Genomic DNA, 13,124 nt, shown 5'->3' with positions numbered 1-13,124 from the left:
CGCATATACTGAATTTCGCGTATGCCGATTACGTTTTTCGATAATTATCATATGTGAACGCGTATTTAAACATAGTAAAAACGTTAAATTCTTGTTATATTCTTTGCTCTGCATCGATAGAATATAAAATCAATGAAATTGAACGAGATTTCAACTTTTCGTTTTTCGACGATACGCTTATATGAGCGAAAAATCGTATATACGATATGAAACAATGTTAAAAACTTTGATTTCAATATAATACAGATGCTTGTTCTTATGAAATGCAATGTTATGAATCGACTGGAAACCATTTTTAAATTGTGGCACAAGTATTATTAAAGATTTCACGATTTTAATTTCGCTTATACCGAAATTCGCGTTTTCGATTAAGTTTATCGATAATTATCATATGAAAACGAGTTTTTAAACATATTAAAAACGTTATATGCATGTTATATTCATTATTCTGTATCAATAGAATATAAAATCAATGAAATTGAACGAGGTTTCAACTTTTCGTTTTTCGACGATACGCTTATTTGAGCGAAAAATCGTAGATACGATATGAATCAATGTTAAAATCTTTAATTTCAATATAAAACAGATGTTTGATCTTATGAAATGCAATGTTCTGGAACGATTGGTATCATTTTTCAAACTGTGGCATAAGTATTATTAAAGATTTCACGATTTTAACTTCGCATATACTGAAATTCGCGAATGCCGATTACGTTTTTCGATAATTATCATATGTGAACGCGTATATAAACATAGTAAAAATGTCATATTCTTGTTATATTCTTTGCTCTGCATCGAGAGAATATAAAATCAATGAAATTGAACGAGATTTCAACTTTTCGTTTTTCGGCGGTACGCGTATATGAGCGAAAAATCGTATATACGATGTGAATCAAGGTTAAAACTTCAATTCCAAAGATAAAATAGATGTTTGATCTTATGAAATGCAATGTTCTGAATCGACTGGTAACTTTCTTCAAACTGGGGCACGAGTATTATTAAAGGTTTCACGATTTTAACTTCGTATATACCGAAATTCGCGTATGTCGAACACGTTTTTCGATAATTATCATATAATAACGCGTTTTTAAACATAGTAATAACGTTACATTCATGTTATATTCTTTATTCCCGCGTCGAGAGAATATAAACTCATTGAATTTGAATGAGACTTCAATATTTCGTATTACGATGGTACGCCATTATGAACGAAAAATTGTATATACGATATGAAACAAGGTTAAAACGTCGATTCCAAGATTAAATAGATGTTTGATCTTCAGAAATACAATGTCCGAATTGATTGGTAACATTTTTCAAACGGTGGTACAAGTAATTTCAATGTTTTCACGATTTCATCTCCGCAATTCTCGAAATTCGCATGGGTCGATCTTATTTTTCGACTATATTCATGTTAAAACTCGTATTTACACATAGTAACAAACTTATATTATTGTTCAAATATGTATTCTGCGTCGATAGAATATAAAAGCATTGAAATTTGTTGAGAATTCAAATTTCGCTTTTCGACTATACTTTATGAGCTAATAATCGCATATAACATATGAAACAAGGTTATAACGTCGAATCCAAAATAAAATAGATGTTTGATCTTATGAAATGCAATGTTCTAATTCGATTGGTAATATTTTTCAAACTGTGGCACGAGTATTATTAAAGATTTCTCGTTTTTAACTTCGCATATACTGAATTTCGCGTATGCCGATTACGTTTTTCGATAATTATCATATGTGAACGCGTATTTAAACATAGTAAAAACGTTAAATTCTTGTTATATTCTTTGCTCTGCATCGATAGAATATAAAATCAATGAAATTGAACGAGATTTCAACTTTTCGTTTTTCGACGATACGCTTATATGAGCGAAAAATCGTATATACGATATGAAACAATGTTAAAAACTTTGATTTCAATATAATACAGATGCTTGTTCTTATGAAATGCAATGTTATGAATCGACTGGAAACCATTTTTAAATTGTGGCACAAGTATTATTAAAGATTTCACGATTTTAATTTCGCTTATACCGAAATTCGCGTTTTCGATTAAGTTTATCGATAATTATCATATGAAAACGAGTTTTTAAACATATTAAAAACGTTATATACATGTTATATTCATTATTCTGTATCAATAGAATATAAAATCAATGAAATTGAACGAGGTTTCAACTTTTCGTTTTTCGACGATACGCTTATTTGAGCGAAAAATCGTAGATACGATATGAATCAATGTTAAAATCTTTAATTTCAATATAAAACAGATGTTTGATCTTATGAAATGCAATGTTCTGGAACGATTGGTATCATTTTTCAAACTGTGGCATAAGTATTATTAAAGATTTCACGATTTTAACTTCGCATATACTGAAATTCGCGTATGCCGATTACGTTTTTCGATAATTATCATATGTGAACGCGTATATAAACATAGTAAAAATGTCATATTCTTGTTATATTCTTTGCTCTGCATCGAGAGAATATAAAATCAATGAAATTGAACGAGATTTCAACTTTTCGTTTTTCGGCGGTACGCGTATATGAGCGAAAAATCGTATATACGATGTGAATCAAGGTTAAAACTTCAATTCCAAAGATAAAATAGATGTTTGATCTTATGAAATGCAATGTTCTGAATCGACTGGTAACTTTCTTCAAACTGGGGCACGAGTATTATTAAAGGTTTCACGATTTTAACTTCGTATATACCGATATTCGCGTATGTCGAACACGTTTTTCGATAATTATCATATAATAACGCGTTTTTAAACATAGTAATAACGTTACATTCATGTTATATTCTTTATTCCCGCGTCGAGAGAATATAAACTCATTGAATTTGAATGAGACTTCAATATTTCGTATTACGATGGTACGCCATTATGAACGAAAAATTGTATATACGATATGAAACAAGGTTAAAACGTCGATTCCAAGATTAAATAGATGTTTGATCTTCAGAAATACAATGTCTGAATTGATTGGTAACATTTTTCAAACGGTGGTACAAGTAATTTCAATGTTTTCACGATTTCATCTCCGCAATTCTCGAAATTCGCATGGGTCGATCTTATTTTTCGACTATATTCATGTTAAAACTCGTATTTACACATAGTAACAAACTTATATTATTGTTCCAATATGTATTCTGCGTCGATAGAATATAAAAGCATTGAAATTTTTGAGAATTCAAATTTCGCTTTTCGACTATACTTTATGAGCTAATAATCGCATATAACATATGAAACAAGGTTATAACGTCGAATCCAAAATAAAATAGATGTTTGATCTTATGAAATGCAATGTTCTAATTCGATTGGTAATATTTTTCAAACTGTGGCACGAGTATTATTAAAGATTTCTCGTTTTTAACTTCGCATATACTGAATTTCGCGTATGCCGATTACGTTTTTCGATAATTATCATATGTGAACGCGTATTTAAACATAGTAAAAACGTTAAATTCTTGTTATATTCTTTGCTCTGCATCGATAGAATATAAAATCAATGAAATTGAACGAGATTTCAACTTTTCGTTTTTCGACGATACGCTTATATGAGAGAAAAATCGTATATACGATATGAAACAATGTTAAAAACTTTGATTTCAATATAATACAGATGCTTGTTCTTATGAAATGCAATGTTATGAATCGACTGGAAACCATTTTTAAATTGTGGCAAAAGTATTATTAAAGATTTCACGATTTTAATTTCGCTTATACCGAAATTCGCGTTTTCGATTAAGTTTACCGATAATTATCATATGAAAACGAGTTTTTAAACATAATAAAAACGTTATATGCATGTTATATTCATTATTCTGTATCAATAGAATATAAAATCAATGAAATTGAACGAGGTTTCAACTTTTCGTTTTTCGACGATACGCTTATATGAGCGAAAAATCGTATATACGATATGAAACAATGTTAAAAACTTTGATTTCAATATAATACAGATGCTTGTTCTTATGAAATGCAATGTTATGAATCGACTGGAAACCATTTTTAAATTGTGGCACAAGTATTATTAAAGATTTCACGATTTTAATTTCGCTTATACCGAAATTCGCGTTTTCGATTAAGTTTATCGATAATTATCATATGAAAACGAGTTTTTAAACATAATAAAAACGTTATATGCATGTTATATTCTTTGCTCTGTATCAATAGAATATAAAATCAATGAAATTGAACGAGGTTTCAACTTTTCGTTTTTCGACGATACGCTTATTTGAGCGAAAAATCGTAGATACGATATGAATCAATGTTAAAATCTTTAATTTCAATATAAAACAGATGTTTGATCTTATGAAATGCAATGTTCTGGAACGATTGGTATCATTTTTCAAACTGTGGCATAAGTATTATTAAAGATTTCACGATTTTAACTTCGCATATACTGAAATTCGCGAATGCCGATTACGTTTTTCGATAATTATCATATGTGAACGCGTATATAAACATAGTAAAAATGTCATATTCTTGTTATATTCTTTGCTCTGCATCGAGAGAATATAAAATCAATGAAATTGAACGAGATTTCAACTTTTCGTTTTTCGGCGGTACGCGTATATGAGCGAAAAATCGTATATACGATGTGAATCAAGGTTAAAACTTCAATTCCAAAGATAAAATAGATGTTTGATCTTATGAAATGCAATGTTCTGAATCGACTGGTAACTTTCTTCAAACTGGGGCACGAGTATTATTAAAGGTTTCACGATTTTAACTTCGTATATACCGAAATTCGCGTATGTCGAACACGTTTTTCGATAATTATCATATAATAACGCGTTTTTAAACATAGTAATAACGTTACATTCATGTTATATTCTTTATTCCCGCGTCTAGAGAATATAAACTCATTGAATTTGAATGAGACTTCAATATTTCGTATTACGATGGTACGCCATTATGAACGAAAAATTGTATATACGATATGAAACAAGGTTAAAACGTCGATTCCAAGATTAAATAGATGTTTGATCTTCAGAAATACAATGTCCGAATTGATTGGTAACATTTTTCAAACGGTGGTACAAGTAATTTCAATGTTTTCACGATTTCATCTCCGCAATTCTCGAAATTCGCATGGGTCGATCTTATTTTTCGACTATATTCATGTTAAAACTCGTATTTACACATAGTAACAAACTTATATTATTGTTCCAATATGTATTCTGCGTCGATAGAATATAAAAGCATTGAAATTTGTTGAGAATTCAAATTTCGCTTTTCGACTATACTTTATGAGCTAATAATCGCATATAACATATGAAACAAGGTTATAACGTCGAATCCAAAATAAAATAGATGTTTGATCTTATGAAATGCAATGTTCTAATTCGATTGGTAATATTTTTCAAACTGTGGCACGAGTATTATTAAAGATTTCTCGTTTTTAACTTCGCATATACTGAATTTCGCGTATGCCGATTACGTTTTTCGATAATTATCATATGCGAACGCGTATTTAAACATAGTAAAAACGTTAAATTCTTGTTATATTCTTTGCTCTGCATCGATAGAATATAAAATCAATGAAATTGAACGAGATTTCAACTTTTCGTTTTTCGACGATACGCTTATATGAGCGAAAAATCGTATATACGATATGAAACAATGTTAAAAACTTTGATTTCAATATAATACAGATGCTTGTTCTTATGAAATGCAATGTTATGAATCGACTGGAAACCATTTTTAAATTGTGGCAAAAGTATTATTAAAGATTTCACGATTTTAATTTCGCTTATACCGAAATTCGCGTTTTCGATTAAGTTTATCGATAATTATCATATGAAAACGAGTTTTTAAACATAATAAAAACGTTATATGCATGTTATATTCATTATTCTGTATCAATAGAATATAAAATCAATGAAATTGAACGAGGTTTCAACTTTTCGTTTTTCGACGATACGCTTATTTGAGCGAAAAATCGTAGATACGATATGAATCAATGTTAAAATCTTTAATTTCAATATAAAACAGATGTTTGATCTTATGAAATGCAATGTTCTGGAACGATTGGTATCATTTTTCAAACTGTGGCATAAGTATTATTAAAGATTTCACGATTTTAACTTCGCATATACTGAAAATCGCGTATGCCGATTACGTTTTTCGATAATTATCATATGTGAACGTGTATATAAACATAGTAAAAATGTCATATTCTTGTTATATTCTTTGCTCTGCATCGAGAGAATATAAAATCAATGAAATTGAACGAGGTTTCAACTTTTCGTTTTTCGACGATACGCTTATTTGAGCGAAAAATCGTAGATACGATATGAATCAATGTTAAAATCTTTAATTTCAATATAAAACAGATGTTTGATCTTATGAAATGCAATGTTCTGGAACGATTGGTATCATTTTTCAAACTGTGGCATAAGTATTATTAAAGATTTCACGATTTTAACTTCGCATATACTGAAATTCGCGTATGCCGATTACGTTTTTCGATAATTATCATATGTGAACGCGTATATAAACATAGTAAAAATGTCATATTCTTGTTATATTCTTTGCTCTGCATCGAGAGAATATAAAATCAATGAAATTGAACGAGATTTCAACTTTTCGTTTTTCGGCGGTACGCGTATATGAGCGAAAAATCGTATATACGATGTGAATCAAGGTTAAAACTTCAATTCCAAAGATAAAATAGATGTTTGATCTTATGAAATGCAATGTTCTGAATCGACTGGTAACTTTCTTCAAACTGGGGCACGAGTATTATTAAAGGTTTCACGATTTTAACTTCGTATATACCGAAATTCGCGTATGTCGAACACGTTTTTCGATAATTATCATATAATAACGCGTTTTTAAACATAGTAATAACGTTACATTCATGTTATATTCTTTATTCCCGCGTCGAGAGAATATAAACTCATTGAATTTGAATGAGACTTCAATATTTCGTATTACGATGGTACGCCATTATGAACGAAAAATTGTATATACGATATGAAACAAGGTTAAAACGTCGATTCCAAGATTAAATAGATGTTTGATCTTCAGAAATACAATGTCCGAATTGATTGGTAACATTTTTCAAACGGTGGTACAAGTAATTTCAATGTTTTCACGATTTCATCTCCGCAATTCTCGAAATTCGCATGGGTCGATCTTATTTTTCGACTATATTCATGTTAAAACTCGTATTTACACATAGTAACAAACTTATATTATTGTTCCAATATGTATTCTGCGTCGATAGAATATAAAAGCATTGAAATTTGTTGAGAATTCAAATTTCGCTTTTCGACTATACTTTATGAGCTAATAATCGCATATAACATATGAAACAAGGTTATAACGTCGAATCCAAAATAAAATAGATGTTTGATCTTATGAAATGCAATGTTCTAATTCGATTGGTAATATTTTTCAAACTGTGGCACGAGTATTATTAAAGATTTCTCGTTTTTAACTTCGCATATACTGAATTTCGCGTATGCCGATTACGTTTTTCGATAATTATCATATGTGAACGCGTATTTAAACATAGTAAAAACGTTAAATTCTTGTTATATTCTTTGCTCTGCATCGATAGAATATAAAATCAATGAAATTGAACGAGATTTCAACTTTTCGTTTTTCGACGATACGCTTATATGAGCGAAAAATCGTATATACGATATGAAACAATGTTAAAAACTTTGATTTCAATATAATACAGATGCTTGTTCTTATGAAATGCAATGTTATGAATCGACTGGAAACCATTTTTAAATTGTGGCACAAGTATTATTAAAGATTTCACGATTTTAATTTCGCTTATACCGAAATTCGCGTTTTCGATTAAGTTTATCGATAATTATCATATGAAAACGAGTTTTTAAACATATTAAAAACGTTATATGCATGTTATATTCATTATTCTGTATCAATAGAATATAAAATCAATGAAATTGAACGAGGTTTCAACTTTTCGTTTTTCGACGATACGCTTATTTGAGCGAAAAATCGTAGATACGATATGAATCAATGTTAAAATCTTTAATTTCAATATAAAACAGATGTTTGATCTTATGAAATGCAATGTTCTGGAACGATTGGTATCATTTTTCAAACTGTGGCATAAGTATTATTAAAGATTTCACGATTTTAACTTCGCATATACCGAAATTCGCGTATGTCGATTACGTTTTTCGATAATTATCATATGTGAACGCGTATATAAACATAGTAAAAATGTCATATTCTTGTTATATTCTTTGCTCTGCATCGAGAGAATATAAAATCAATGAAATTGAACGAGATTTCAACTTTTCGTTTTTCGGCGGTACGCGTATATGAGCGAAAAATCGTATATACGATGTGAATCAAGGTTAAAACTTCAATTCCAAAGATAAAATAGATGTTTGATCTTATGAAATGCAATGTTCTGAATCGACTGGTAACTTTCTTCAAACTGGGGCACGAGTATTATTAAAGGTTTCACGATTTTAACTTCGTATATACCGAAATTCGCGTATGTCGAACACGTTTTTCGATAATTATCATATAATAACGCGTTTTTAAACATAGTAATAACGTTACATTCATGTTATATTCTTTATTCCCGCGTCGAGAGAATATAAACTCATTGAATTTGAATGAGACTTCAATATTTCGTATTACGATGGTACGCCATTATGAACGAAAAATTGTATATACGATATGAAACAAGGTTAAAACGTCGATTCCAAGATTAAATAGATGTTTGATCTTCAGAAATACAATGTCCGAATTGATTGGTAACATTTTTCAAACGGTGGTACAAGTAATTTCAATGTTTTCACGATTTCATCTCCGCAATTCTCGAAATTCGCATGGGTCGATCTTATTTTTCGACTATATTCATGTTAAAACTCGTATTTACACATAGTAACAAACTTATATTATTGTTCCAATATGTATTCTGCGTCGATAGAATATAAAAGCATTGAAATTTGTTGAGAATTCAAATTTCGCTTTTCGACTATACTTTATGAGCTAATAATCGCATATAACATATGAAACAAGGTTATAACGTCGAATCCAAAATAAAATAGATGTTTGATCTTATGAAATGCAATGTTCTAATTCGATTGGTAATATTTTTCAAACTGTGGCACGAGTATTATTAAAGATTTCTCGTTTTTAACTTCGCATATACTGAATTTCGCGTATGCCGATTACGTTTTTCGATAATTATCATATGTGAACGCGTATTTAAACATAGTAAAAACGTTAAATTCTTGTTATATTCTTTGCTCTGCATCGATAGAATATAAAATCAATGAAATTGAACGAGATTTCAACTTTTCGTTTTTCGACGATACGCTTATATGAGCGAAATATCGTATATACGATATGAAACAATGTTAAAAACTTTGATTTCAATATAATACAGATGCTTGTTCTTATGAAATGCAATGTTATGAATCGACTGGAAACCATTTTTAAATTGTGGCAAAAGTATTATTAAAGATTTCACGATTTTAATTTCGCTTATACCGAAATTCGCGTTTTCGATTAAGTTTACCGATAATTATCATATGAAAACGAGTTTTTAAACATAATAAAAACGTTATATGCATGTTATATTCATTATTCTGTATCAATAGAATATAAAATCAATGAAATTGAACGAGGTTTCAACTTTTCGTTTTTCGACGATACGCTTATATGAGCGAAAAATCGTATATACGATATGAAACAATGTTAAAAACATTGATTTCAATATAATACAGATGCTTGTTCTTATGAAATGCAATGTTATGAATCGACTGGAAACCATTTTTAAATTGTGGCACAAGTATTATTAAAGATTTCACGATTTTAATTTCGCTTATACCGAAATTCGCGTTTTCGATTAAGTTTATCGATAATTATCATATGAAAACGAGTTTTTAAACATAATAAAAACGTTATATGCATGTTATATTCTTTGCTCTGTATCAATAGAATATAAAATCAATGAAATTGAACGAGGTTTCAACTTTTCGTTTTTCGACGATACGCTTATTTGAGCGAAAAATCGTAGATACGATATGAATCAATGTTAAAATCTTTAATTTCAATATAAAACAGATGTTTGATCTTATGAAATGCAATGTTCTGGAACGATTGGTATCATTTTTCAAACTGTGGCATAAGTATTATTAAAGATTTCACGATTTTAACTTCGCATATACTGAAATTCGCGAATGCCGATTACGTTTTTCGATAATTATCATATGTGAACGCGTATATAAACATAGTAAAAATGTCATATTCTTGTTATATTCTTTGCTCTGCATCGAGAGAATATAAAATCAATGAAATTGAACGAGATTTCAACTTTTCGTTTTTCGGCGGTACGCGTATATGAGCGAAAAATCGTATATACGATGTGAATCAAGGTTAAAACTTCAATTCCAAAGATAAAATAGATGTTTGATCTTATGAAATGCAATGTTCTGAATCGACTGGTAACTTTCTTCAAACTGGGGCACGAGTATTATTAAAGGTTTCACGATTTTAACTTCGTATATACCGAAATTCGCGTATGTCGAACACGTTTTTCGATAATTATCATATAATAACGCGTTTTTAAACATAGTAATAACGTTACATTCATGTTATATTCTTTATTCCCGCGTCGAGAGAATATAAACTCATTGAATTTGAATGAGACTTCAATATTTCGTATTACGATGGTACGCCATTATGAACGAAAAATTGTATATACGATATGAAACAAGGTTAAAACGTCGATTCCAAGATTAAATAGATGTTTGATCTTCAGAAATACAATGTCCGAATTGATTGGTAACATTTTTCAAACGGTGGTACAAGTAATTTCAATGTTTTCACGATTTCATCTCCGCAATTCTCGAAATTCGCATGGGTCGATCTTATTTTTCGACTATATTCATGTTAAAACTCGTATTTACACATAGTAACAAACTTATATTATTGTTCCAATATGTATTCTGCGTCGATAGAATATAAAAGCATTGAAATTTGTTGAGAATTCAAATTTCGCTTTTCGACTATACTTTATGAGCTAATAATCGCATATAACATATGAAACAAGGTTATAACGTCGAATCCAAAATAAAATAGATGTTTGATCTTATGAAATGCAATGTTCTAATTCGATTGGTAATATTTTTCAAACTGTGGCACGAGTATTATTAAAGATTTCTCGTTTTTAACTTCGCATATACTGAATTTCGCGTATGCCGATTACGTTTTTCGATAATTATCATATGTGAACGCGTATTTAAACATAGTAAAAACGTTAAATTCTTGTTATATTCTTTGCTCTGCATCGATAGAATATAAAATCAATGAAATTGAACGAGATTTCAACTTTTCGTTTTTCGACGATACGCTTATATGAGCGAAAAATCGTATATACGATATGAAACAATGTTAAAAACTTTGATTTCAATATAATACAGATGGTTGTTCTTATGAAATGCAATGTTATGAATCGACTGGAAACCATTTTTAAATTGTGGCAAAAGTATTATTAAAGATTTCACGATTTTAATTTCGCTTATACCGAAATTCGCGTTTTCGATTAAGTTTATCGATAATTATCATATGAAAACGAGTTTTTAAACATAATAAAAACGTTATATGCATGTTATATTCATTATTCTGTATCAATAGAATATAAAATCAATGAAATTGAACGAGGTTTCAACTTTTCGTTTTTCGACGATACGCTTATTTGAGCGAAAAATCGTAGATACGATATGAATCAATGTTGAAATCTTTAATTTCAATATAAAACAGATGTTTGATCTTATGAAATGCAATGTTCTGGAACGATTGGTATCATTTTTCAAACTGTGGCATAAGTATTATTAAAGATTTCACGATTTTAACTTCGCATATACTGAAATTCGCGTATGCCGATTACGTTTTTCGATAATTATCATATGTGAACGCGTATATAAACATAGTAAAAATGTCATATTCTTGTTATATTCTTTGCTCTGCATCGAGAGAATATAAAATCAATAAAATTGAACGAGGTTTCAACTTTTCGTTTTTCGACGATACGCTTATTTGAGCGAAAAATCGTAGATACGATACGAATCAATGTTAAAATCTTTAATTTCAATATAAAACAGATGTTTGATCTTATGAAATGCAATGTTCTGGAACGATTGGTATCATTTTTCAAACTGTGGCATAAGTATTATTAAAGATTTCACGATTTTAACTTCGCATATACTGAAATTCGCGTATGCCGATTACGTTTTTCGATAATTATCATATGTGAACGCGTATATAAACATAGTAAAAATGTCATATTCTTGTTATATTCTTTGCTCTGCATCGAGAGAATATAAAATCAATGAAATTGAACGAGATTTCAACTTTTCGTTTTTCGGCGGTACGCGTATATGAGCGAAAAATCGTATATACGATGTGAATCAAGGTTAAAACTTCAATTCCAAAGATAAAATAGATGTTTGATCTTATGAAATGCAATGTTCTGAATCGACTGGTAACTTTCTTCAAACTGGGGCACGAGTATTATTAAAGGTTTCACGATTTTAACTTCGTATATACCGAAATTCGCGTATGTCGAACACGTTTTTCGATAATTATCATATAATAACGCGTTTTTAAACATAGTAATAACGTTACATTCATGTTATATTCTTTATTCCCGCGTCGAGAGAATATAAACTCATTGAATTTGAATGAGACTTCAATATTTCGTATTACGATGGTACGCCATTATGAACGAAAAATTGTATATACGATATGAAACAAGGTTAAAACGTCGATTCCAAGATTAAATAGATGTTTGATCTTCAGAAATACAATGTCCGAATTGATTGGTAACATTTTTCAAACGGTGGTACAAGTAATTTCAATGTTCTCACGATTTCATCTCCGCAATTCTCGAAATTCGCATGGGTCGATCTTATTTTTCGACTATATTCATGTTAAAACTCGTATTTACACATAGTAACAAACTTATATTATTGTTCCAATATGTATTCTGCGTCGATAGAATATAAAAGCATTGAAATTTGTTGAGAATTCAAATTTCGCTTTTCGACTATACTTTATGAGCTAATAATCGCATATAACATATGAAACAAGG

This window comes from Vespa crabro, chromosome 1 (genome assembly GCF_910589235.1).
Source record: "Vespa crabro chromosome 1, iyVesCrab1.2, whole genome shotgun sequence".
NCBI classification, from domain to species: domain Eukaryota; kingdom Metazoa; phylum Arthropoda; class Insecta; order Hymenoptera; family Vespidae; genus Vespa; species Vespa crabro.
The sequence above is the reverse complement of the archived record's forward strand: the minus strand, read 5'-3'. Positions refer to the sequence as shown.